We start from the raw sequence: 11,965 nt of genomic DNA, 5'->3' as shown, positions 1-11,965 counted from the left end.
TTCCAACTGGGAGCAATGGGCTAAGTTTGGGGAAGAAGTAGAATTTCTAATGTTAGGGAGATAGAAAACTCAGAATAAAAACAAAAACGTAGTGTTCTATAACTCAAAATAAGGAAAGACACAAGTCAAGTGTTAGACAAGGTCTGTGGAAGGTTACTCTGGAGAGGAGGTTCTTGCAGACTTGTAGTAATATGTCAGCTAGTCTTTAAAAAGATGTCAAGACAACAAGCAAGAGACTCAAGGTGAGCTGTGAAGTATAGGTACAGGGCCAAGAACAAAGGCTGAACATGGCTGAACAAGGCATCCTAAGTGGTCAATAAACCAGAGCATAGAGTAAGAGGGGAACAGCATTCACTAAAGCTGGAAAATTGTTGACAGCCATAGGAAACCCCTGAAAAGCTCTAACTAGCAGAAGGGACACAGCCAAATAACATATGCATGAAGAAGATTAATCTAGAAGTCTTATGAAAGATGGATTGGGCAGAGAAGAGATGATGGAAAGGTCTATTGGGAGGTTACAGCAATAATTTAAGAAAGCGATCCTTCCAAATTGAGATCTAAAATCTTGTCATCCCATAAATAAATATGCTTTATTAGGCTCCTAGGCACTGAAGATACAAACACCCGATAACAAATATAGATACAAAGCTACAAAGACAAAAATGAACTTGCAGTCCCTATCTACAATGAGCTTGCCATTCTATTTAAAAAATTTAATGAACATTAGGTATTGCATGAATGAAGGTACCCCTGATATGGTATAGTTTTTTTAAAAAAGAGAAAAAGTAGTCCAGGACAAAGACTTGAGAAACACTGATGATTGGGGGATGACTAATGGAAGTGAAACAAAAAAGACCGAGAGAGAATGATCCTGTATAATTTAAATTACCTGCTCTCAAAGGAAGGGGGAGGTAAGAGAGGAAGGGAGAAAAATATGAAACTCAAAATTTTACCAAAAAAGTATGTTGAAAACTATATGTATGTAGTTGGAAAAAATAAATAAATTTTTAAAAGTCTTAATCTTCAAAAACAAGAAATAAAAATAATGATCAGACTTGTAAAAAAAAAGAATCAAGTTCCTTCCTTTTAGAAGAGAAAATTTAAATTAAATTGAATTAAATTAAATTAAAGGTTAATGGAGTCCAGGAATCATATAAGAAATCTATCAATTTTGATCATTAAAAAAGTTTAGATTTTCAAGAAATTAACTCTCAAATGAACATTTCCCAAAATTAAAACACATACAGAGGAGCAACTAGGTGGTACAGTGGATAAAGCACTGGCCCTGGAGTCAAGAGAACCTGAGTTCAAATCCAACTCAAAACTTAATACTTAGCTGTGTAACCTTGGGCAAGTCACTTAACCCCATTGTCTTGCAAAAAGAAAACAAAAAGAATGGCATCCTTTTCTGCCATCTACTGTTCTGTCTACAGTTCAGTGAAGAAGTTTCCAAATGTTGAGCAAATCTCTATGAAGAGGCTATTTGTCTTTCAAGTTTCCAGTTTTCCCAGTCTAAGAGGGAGAAGCCACTACAAGAAATTTCTAAGCAGCTTCCTTCTTGGCAGGAGTTGTTTATAACACTGTAGTAAACTTCATTGCCTTTGTACAGCATATGGGGGCTTAAATCACTGGCAACCAAAGCTTTCCCTCCATCTTTTCCTTTAGAGATGAAGCAGTCGAGATGGAAGAACAAAGGGTCTCCAACTTTGAACATCAACTGCAGGCTGATTGAGGCTTTGGATATTTAATGGTATTTGAAAGTCAGACAATTCTAGGTTCAAGGTAGCTACAAAGGGTCTAAGAGACAAATTTTGAACAGTGGGGACCCTGATTCACTGACATATAATAGGGAAACCATAAGAAGGTTGGTCATTACTGATGGAGGCTGGGTGACAATGAGTTGAGTGTAACACAGACTGACCAATGGCAACTGGACACTCCTTGGAAGCTATGAGGTCTCCCAAGCTGTTCCTATCAGGAATTAAGTTTTATCTGGCTTATTTGATCAGGTGTATAATAACAAGGTCTATTCTGAGCTTAGGCCACTCCTAGCATGAATGAAGTAACCTCTCCTAGGAGTCAACTGTAACTAATTGATAATTCCTGTTATCGGGAAGAATTTTCATTTCTTTTGTATGTACTGACTGTTAAAGATGGTCTTTTCTTTCTTCTGAGCAAGTATGACATGCAGGGTCTTGGAAACCATGATGCATCCATTTATTTCTTTATCTTCAAAATAAGAAGGGGAAAAAAAAAGAATGATTGGACATGTAGAAAAAGAATCAAACTCCTTTTTTAGAAGAGAAAATTAAATAGAAATAAATTAAATTAAAGGTTAATAGAATCAGAAATCAATAAATTTTGATCACTAAAAAAAGTTTATTTTCCCAAGAAATTAGCTCTCAGATGGACTTTTCCAAAGAAAACACATATAGAATGCATTAGTTTCTATTTTGGTCACCTCATCAAATGAGGAAAAGTAGAAGTCAAAATCTTGGCTTCACTCATCTTTGAGTATCTCATTGGCATCAGTAATTGATCCAAAAGGAGGACATTCTGAGACCAAAATTTAGTAAACAAAGGTAAGAGAAAGTGTAAGCTGGTCATGTGACCACCACCACAAAAGGTTGACAAGCCTAAAGACAGCACAGGGAAACAGAGTTCCTTGGAATCCTGATCATACCTTAAGACCAGCTACCCAGAAAACCTCAAGTCAAAATCAGGGGTTTTTCTCCCCTTTCCTGGGTCATGATTAGTATTTAAATTTTCCGAGCAAACATTCTGAATCTCTAATTTGCTTTCCTCCTCTAAATTTCAACGAATGTCAAAGTGGACCCTTAAACAACTCCCCAAAACCTTGTCCATTTAAAGGACTTTTTCAATAAGGCATTGTTTCAATAAGGGCCCTTTTCTAGAAGATTAAACCTTGCTACCCCAAGGTAGCCAAGGGAAGTTTTGAAAATTAAAATAAATTAAATTAGAGGTTAACAGAGTCCAGGACAAATAGGAAAAATCTATAAATATTGACCACTAAAAAAAGTTTAGATTTTTCAAGAAATTAACTCTCAAACAGCACATCAGAAAATTCTGGCATTTATTGTTCCGCCCGCAGGGCAGGGAAGAAGTTTCCGACCTTCATGGGTGAGCTGCAGTGCCAAGAAGGGGGCAGATGGAGGTGGCCTGCCGGAGCGCGGCCGCGGACACTGGGGGCGAGGACAGACACGCAGGGCCGGGGGACAGACACGGGCCGAGGCGCCGGGCGGCAGCGGCGGGGACCCGCGGGCGGTCGGGAGAGTCGGAGGATGAGACAGAGAGACAGAAGAGATAGACAGACGTGGGGAGAGAGAGAGATGGAGGGAGGAGAGGGAGGAGAGGGAGACCCGGAGAAAGAGAGGAGGGGGAGAGACAGAGACAGACAGAGACGGAGAGAAAGAAACAAAGACAGACAGAGACAGACAAAGACAAAGACACAGAAACAGAAACAGAGCGGGAGAGAGAAAAAAAACAGACAACACAGAGACATACACAGACACAGAATGGAAGAGATATATAAAAATAGAGACCCAGAGACAGATAGTGAGTCACAGAGATACAGACACAGAAAGAGAGACAAAGACAGAGTCAGAGAGAGACATGTAGATAGAGAGACAGACATAGAGACAGAGACACAAAGACTCACACATCACCCCCAGAGCCCGTGAGGATGACTTAGAGGGTCCCTGTGGCTGCACATCAAGCTATCTGAAGTGTCCAAGTCTCTCAGGATAAAAAGAAGTCAAGTATGTATTTTTATTCTCTTGTCCCTAGTGACTCCCGACTAGGTGAAAACATACAATTCATAGAATGTAGTTTTATTATTGGTCACAGAATAAAGTTTTGATGATCAAAGAAAACAAATCTGATCTCAGAATGGAAGACTTCAGAAGTAAAGGCACACCCTTGAACTCAGCAATATCACTACTTTTTTATGCTTCAAAAATATTTTTGTTTGAAAGAAGATAACCTATCTGAACAAAAATATTTATCATAGCTCTTTTAGAGAAGCAAAAAACAAACCAACTGGGAAATGGCTGAACAAATACTATTGCAATAGCATTGTAAGGTAAAGGATGTAATTATGCTCAGTTTATACTGGTGAAGATTAAGGCAAAGAAAGAGGTTAAGTGACTTGCCTAGAGTCACTCAGCTAATAAGTATCTGAAGTTGAATTTGAACTAAGGTCTTTCTGTCACTACATCCAGGGCTCTAACTAGTAGGCCACCTAACTACCCAGAAGGCATATGAATAAAGCAGAATACTAATTGCCATAAGGAGTGACAACAAGAATGATTTCAGTGAAACCTGGAGAGTAAGGTAGACAGAACCAAGAAAACAATCCATAGAATAAAAATAATACTATCAAAACAAACCATTTTGAAAGACTTAAGAACTCTGATGAATGCAAATAACAAGTGCTAATTCTAGAAGCCTCATCATGTAACATGGAAGCCAGATCCTAACAGAAAGGTGATCAACTCATGGGATAGCGGGATATTTTACTTTGGCTGTGACCACTGTAGGAATGTTTGGGGTTTTTTTTGCTATTTGCAACAGGGGTGTTGTTTTTCTTTCTTTTTTTAATGACATAGTGTAGGGGAAGGGAAAATAGGTATTTGTATAACATGTATTTTCTCATCTGATCTTCACAAAAAATCTACCAGCTGCTTCTATGGGAGAAGGGGAGGATGGAAAAATCAATTATTGTTCATTGAAAAAATAATTAAAAAATAAAATAAAAGTACCTCCCAATAAACAATCCTTTCCAAAGAATTTCACTATCTCCCTCCAACACACCAGCTCATTATCAGGCCTGCTTTTATAGCTGGTCTGTGGCACTCTCTTAAGGTCCCCCTGTAAACTAGATGGTATAGTGGATAAAGGGCTATAACTGGACTCAGAGATCAAATCAACCTCAAACAATTACTATCAGTGAGATCCTGGTCAAGTCACTTAACCTCTAATTTCCTCAATTGTAAAATAGAGGTAATAATAACAATTACCTTATTATGAGGATTAAATGGGATATTTGTAAAGTGCTTAGTATAACACCTGACTTTGTTCAGTCAGGTTCAAAACTTCATGACCCCATTTGGAGTTTTCTTGACAAAGAAACTGGCCATTTCCTTCTCTAGCTCATTTAACAGATGAGGCAAACAGGGTCAAGTGACTTACCCAGAGTCACAAGGCTAGGAAGAGTCTGAAGTCAAATTGAGGAGTCTTTTGACTTCAGGGTCATAGGTCTGTAGTCTCTGGTGCCACCTAGTGGCCATTCAATGCCTGGCACATAAATGCTAAATAAACTGTGTTCCTTCTCCTAGGTAATGGCAAGAAGTGATTTTTACTCCTCACCCCAGCTGTAGCAGTTAACATCTTAGGGTGATTGGAAAGATCCCATTCTGAGAAATTATTTGGTTTCCTTTTAGTCCTAATTGTGATTCTATTGATCCAAGAACTCCCCAGTGAGAAAACTCCCTCTCCCCATCCACATTGGCAACTGCTCTTCAATTTAGAGTCTTAGGGAGTTATCTAGGACACCAAGAGAGTCAGTGGTGGACCCAGAATCACAGTCACTGTGTATGAGGAGGACCTGAATCCAAATATTACTCTCTGAGTTGGCTCTTACTCAAGACTTGAGAGAGATAATTTTGGACATGTTTATGGGAGGATGTTTTTCCAGCTCCTGGATAAATGATAACAGCTGACATGGATTTGAAAGACAAAGGAGACCCTGCAACTTGACCCTAGTGCTCCAAGAATGACAGGCTTTGGGAGGTGAGTGGAGTAAGATCCCTGTTCCCTGTGGGAGGGGCATCATCAAAGAGGGGTACCCTGGAGAGTAGGGGTAGGCTCAAGGTAGCTGCCTGGCTAATGTCGCAGGTTGAATTGTGCTTTCTGCCTTAACAGGTAACACCTTGGAAGCCTTCCCCTCTTCACCAGAAAGAGATGAATGAGAACTAAGGAAGGCAACAGAGCCACAGACATGTCCAGGGTTCCACAATTAGTGTCAAGGGCAGGGTTTTAACTTACAAAACTATATCCACTCTAGCAGGCAGCCTGTGTACATCAAAGGAATTTAGTGAGTATTAAATGTGATCAAGTTCAAATCACTAGCATGACAAGGTCATCATGGAAAAGAACAATTCTTAATCAAAAGAAGTAAGATTCTAATGTGGGATTTCAGGGGAAAAGGTAGATACTGAAGTCTTTCTAGGTGTCTCTTAAATCTCAGTTTAAATTGCTGGAGGACCTAAAATAAGATGGACTATGGATAGAGGAGATAAAGCACTGTGTTTGGAGTGAGTAAACAAGTTACAAAGAGAGGGAGGAGCAATGCTGGAGGAATATGGTGGCCGTGATGCCACCTGCTGGAGATGTCTAGCACTGCAGGAGACCATCATGCCACCTTCTGGAGCTGCCTGGAACTGCAGGAGGTCATGCTGCCACCTGCTGGAGCTGCCTAACACTGCAGGAGGCCGTGATACCTGTTGGAACTGTCTAGCACTGCGGGAGGTCATGATGCCACCTGCTGGAATTGCCTAGTACTACAGCAGGCCATGTTACCACCTGTGGAGCTGCCTAGAATTGTAAGGTTGTTCTTTGTTCTCAAAGTCAATTATAATGTTTCAGTGACTGATCAGACCAGAACAATTCAGATTGTTCTATTATAGGATGAGCACTAATAGTCCATGTGAACATTTGGGGGCATGTCTCTAAATTCATACATCTCATGTTTCTTTTAAGTTATTTCCAATCTGCTTTACTCATCAAGCATAGCACCTTCTTTGATGAAGTCACACCATGCGAGGTGGTCCTGTTCCAGTGTCTCTCAATATCATGCAATCAATTCTAAAGTTAGTAAGAGAGACCTTGAAAGTATTCCTGTATCAATTTTTCTAACCACTATGTGAGCACTTGCCCTATGTGAGTTCTACATAAAGTGGTCGTTTTAGCAAGTATACATTTGTCATTCAAAAAACATGGCCAACCCATCAGAATTCACTCAATATAGTAGAGCTTAAATGCTTGACACTTGAGTTCAAGAAAGGACCTCAATGTCTGGTTATCTTCTCCTGCCAGGTGATCCTTGAAATCTAAGACAATTTAAATGGAAAAGATTCAGTTTCCTGTCATGATGCTAGTAGACTGTCCAGGTTTCACAGGTATATGGCAATGAGGTCAGCGCAACAGTTCTGTAGACCTTCAGTTTAGTGTCAGTCTAATACCTTTTTTCTCCTACACTTTCCTTTGGAGCCTCCCAAACACTGAGCTAGCTCTGGCAATGTGTGTGTCAATATCAATCATTGTGTACATCCCTGGAAAGGACACTGTCAAAGTAAATGAACTTATCTACAGAATTCTAAACTTCTCCATTTGCTGTTTGATGATTCCACACATGGATGGTGTGGTGTCAGATGATGAAGCACCTGGATTTTTGTATTGATATTAATTTTTAAGTTAAAAAGAGCACAAGAAGCAGAGAAATGATCCATATTTTGTTTCAACTCAGCTGCATTGACCTCATAATCATCTGCAAACAGAAGATCCTACACCAACATTCCCTCCACTTTGGCCTTGGTTTGCAGTCCTTTCAAGTTGAAGAATTTACCATCAGTTGGTAGCTAGCTGACCTTGGTATTATGTTCATTCTCATTGAAGGCATTTGACAACATAGTTGAAAATATTATGCCACCTGCTAGAAGCTGCCCAGAACTTCAAGTGTCATGTCCTGCCCACTTATGAATGACAACCTTTTCTATGAAGTTCTTTGGATGAGTTTGCTCAATGTGTGTGGGGGGGGGGCCTTTATTTTTTTAATTTTACTTTGGTGGCACAGTGAATAGAGCACTGGCCTTGGAGTCAGGAGATCAGGACACTTGACACTTGACACTAGCTGTGTGACCTTGAGCAAGTCACTTAACCCTCATTGCCTGGCATCCAGGGTCTTCTTCAAACATCCTGATTCATAATTGGCCATTGGATCCAGATGACTCTAAATAAGAAAATGAGGCTGGTGACTTAACAGAGCCCCCCTCACTCAAATCCAATTCACGTGCTTGTCATGGCATCACCTCCCTGATGCCATGGTCATCAAGAAGGAAAAGCAACCATCATCATTATCATCATCATCATCATAATCACTTTATCTTTTCCATTAACAGAAATGCTTTTCCTCTTCTCGCCCCATAGAAGCATCTGATGACATAGTGGGCCTGACAGGATTTTTGTGAGAATCAAATGAAAAATATATATATGTATATGTACACACACACACACACACACACATATACATATATATAATATATATATATATATATATAAAATCTTTATAAATGCTGATTCCCGATTCCCTTCCTTTTCCCCCAGAAGAAAGAAAGAGAGGGGGAAAGAGATAAAAGAAAATAAAAGGAAAAAGAAGTATCCTTGTAGCAAATAGTAAAACAAAACACATTCCTACACTGGCTAGAACACTTTGTGTATGTGTGTGTGTGTGTGTGTGTGTGTGTGTGTGTGTGTGTGTCTGCACCCAGAGATCATCACTTCTCTGTCAGAAGGTGAGCAGAATGTTTCATTATGGGTCCTCTGAAATTATGATTGGTCATTTGCATTCATCAGAATTCTTAAGTCTTTCAAAGTAGCTTTTTTTAAACAAAGTTATTGTCGTATAAACTTCTCCTATGATTTGCCTACTTCATTCTACATGATTCATACAAGTTTTGCTAGGTTTTATTAAAAATCTTTCCTTTTGTCATTTCTCCTGACATGCTACTTTCCATTACATTCATTTTAATATATTTTATTTCATTAAATACTTCCCATTGATTTTTTAAATGTTGAGTTCTAAATTCTCTCCCTCCCTCCCCCATCCTTAAGAAGTCAAGCAATTAATATCAAAAAGCCAAGCAAACAATTAATTATACATGTGAAGATATGTGAAGCATATTTCCATATTAGCTAACTTGTAAAAGAAAATGCAGACTAATAAACAAGAAAAATAAAGTTTTAAAAATATGCTTCAGTCTGCATTTAGAGCTTATCAGTTCTCTCTCTAGAGGTGGATACATTTTTCACCATGTCCTTTTGTCTTGTTCCATTGTCTTGATCAGATTATCTTAAGTCTTTTGCTATTGATTGCCCTTATAATATTGCAGCTACTGTGTACAATGTTCTCCTGGCTTTAATCAATTCACTCTGTATTAGTTCATGTAAGTCTTCCTAGGCTTTTCTGAAACTATCTTGCTTAACATTTCTTATAGCCCAATGGTGTAACATCATAATCACGTACCACAACTTTCCAGTCATTCCCCAACTGTTGTGCATCCCCTTTATTTCCAATTCTTTACTATCACAAAATGATATGCTCTAGATATTTTTGTATAAATAGGTTCTTTTCCATTTTCTTTGATTTCTTTGAGATACAGACTTAGGTCTGTAGCTGCTGGCCCTTATACTCAGTTTTGTAGCCCATTGGACATAGATCCAAATTGTTCTCCAGAATAATTAAATTAGTCTACAACTTCACCAACAGTGTCCCAAGTTTTCCAAATTCTCCCCAGCATTGTCATTTTTTTTTTCTGATAGGTGAGAGCTGATGTCTCAGCTTTGTCTTAATTTGTATTTCTCGCCCGCCGCTGGCGCCCCGGAGGGGTGGAGAAGAGAGCGGAGCGGGGCCTCGGCGGGGCCGGGCACCCCATGGCCGCGGCGGGCTGGCGGGACGGCTCCGGGCCGGAGAAGGACCGGCTCGTGGTGGTGGGAGGCGGCGGCATGGGCAAGTCGGCTCTCACCCTCCAGTTCATCCAGTCCTATTTTGTCACAGATTCTGATCCACCCAACGATTGAAGATTCATAGACTAAACAGCGTGTGATAGATGATGGAGCAGCGCGACTCGATATTCTGGATACTGCAGCTCAAGAAGGATTTGGGGCAATGAGAGAACAATATGTGAGGACTGGCGAGGGCTTTTGGCTGGTCTTTTCAGTCCCTGATAAAGGAAGCTTTGAAGAAATTGATAAATTTCCAAGACAGATTCTCAGAGTAAAGGACCGAGATGAGTTTCCACTGATTTTAGTTGGTCATAAAGCAGATCTTGACCATCCAAGACAGCTAACACCAGAAGAAGGGCAGCAACTTGCACCACAATTCAAGGTGACATACATGGAGGCATCTGCAAAAATTAGAATGAATATAGGCCAAGCTTTCCATGAACTTGGCCGGCTTATCAGGAAATTTCAAGAGCAAGAATGTCCTCCTTCCCCAGAACCAGCAAGGAAAGAGAAAGACAAGAAAGGCTGCCATTGTGTCATTTTTTAAGAATCCCCTGAATTTTAGCTGCCGACTACCAGAAAAAAAGCCCTCATCTGCTCCTTTCTTCCCTCCAGTTTACATCCTGTTGGGTACCTCTTTAGCCCTATGCAAGCATGTCCTTGAAATGGCCACCATTGTTTCAAGAATCCTGGCCTGGAGCTGGTGGTGATGGTGATGATGCTGATTTTTTGGTCATGTCAGGACAGACTTAATGAAAACACTAAGACTGCTTCTCTAAGACCATCCAATTACTCTTTTTAAGCTAGATATCTATATGTGTGTATACACATAGACACACATACACACAATTAACACAATTCTTTAAGGGCTTACACTCATAGTGAGGATGAATCACCCTTGAGTACCCAGTTGTTTTCCAAACTGAACTCATTGTATGCAAAATGATTAATTTTTAACTTCTGAGATCAAAAATCAAAACCCAGGGAGTTTTTGTTGTGGGTTTTTGTTTTGTTTTGGGAGAAAATGTGAATTAGCTTTTTTGCCCAAGAGAATAAAATTTGATTTCAACTTCAGTTAGCCTTAAACCCACTGAAATGAATTATCAAAATGAGGTGTTTTAGGCCTCTTAGATCACTGTATCTTCTGGTTTCCAGTGTCCAGAAGCACTCTACCATCTACTGTATTTTTTTTATGTGTCCAGAACAGCTATAGGAATCTTACTACTGCTGCCATTTTTGTGCTGTAAGGCTGATGATGGTGGTATTCTCTGTGGCCAAATACCTGGGCTCACTCTGGATGCAAGCATTTCAGTTCTTAGGGATCTTTCTCAGCCATTTATTTGAGGGGGAAGGGGTCGTCAAACAATCATTTGTGTCTATCTTCCTTTTTGAGCATTTCTGGATGGGGGGTTCAAGAAAACAAACTGTAGTTGTTTTTGTTTTGATGTAATATAAAAAAAATGGAATTGATCTTTCCAGGGTCAGAGATGATTAATGTTTTTGCTATATACTTTTATACATTATTTTCTTATCAAACTAGTTAACAAGTATTTTTATATGTTTGTAAGCCAATATGCTTTCACAGCATAACTTGTGCATATGTAAAGATGAGTATTTAATTCTCACAGTTCACTTCTAACTGACACACAAAAGCAAATGTGGAAGCTGCAGAAACTGTGGTAAAACTTCTCTTTATTTTTCTGGGCTTTTGTAGGGCCCACTTTTGGCCAGTCACATCCCTGCCCAAGATACTATCACAGGTACAACTCCCAAGATGTGGATCTCAAAATCCATAGCCCTTACTGGAGACTGACCATTTACATGAAGTATTAAACTGTACAAGCTGACTCTTTGTTTAACTGTGGATGGCTTCTGATTTTTTTTAAAGTTTTGTGAATTGTGTTTAAACAATTCAAGACTATGCTCCCTGATTTTGAGATGCTAAGTGGTATTGCACAATCACCACTCTACCAAATGTGTACAACAGCCCCACGAAGTTGATAAAGTATATGCCCTTGTAGAGCTTTGGGTGCTAGAATTAAAGAGACTGACAATGACAAAAAAAAATTTGTATTTCTCTACTAAGTTGTCATTTAGAGTATTTTTTTTTTCATGTGATGCTTGATAGTTTTGATTTCTTCTTTTGGAAACTGCTTGTTCATAT

At 39.4% G+C, this 11,965-nt stretch overlaps 1 pseudogene; it reads left to right on the top strand.

The window, feature by feature from the left end:
- Positions 1–9,729: 9,729 nt before the first annotated feature.
- Positions 9,730–10,466, top strand: LOC141490109 (ras-related protein R-Ras2 pseudogene; annotated as a pseudogene).
- Positions 10,467–11,965: the final 1,499 nt, after the last annotated feature.

The sequence above is a fragment of the Macrotis lagotis genome, chromosome 5, assembly GCF_037893015.1.
Source record: "Macrotis lagotis isolate mMagLag1 chromosome 5, bilby.v1.9.chrom.fasta, whole genome shotgun sequence".
NCBI classification, from domain to species: Eukaryota; Metazoa; Chordata; class Mammalia; order Peramelemorphia; family Peramelidae; genus Macrotis; species Macrotis lagotis.
This window is presented reverse-complemented; position numbering and strand designations above follow the sequence as displayed.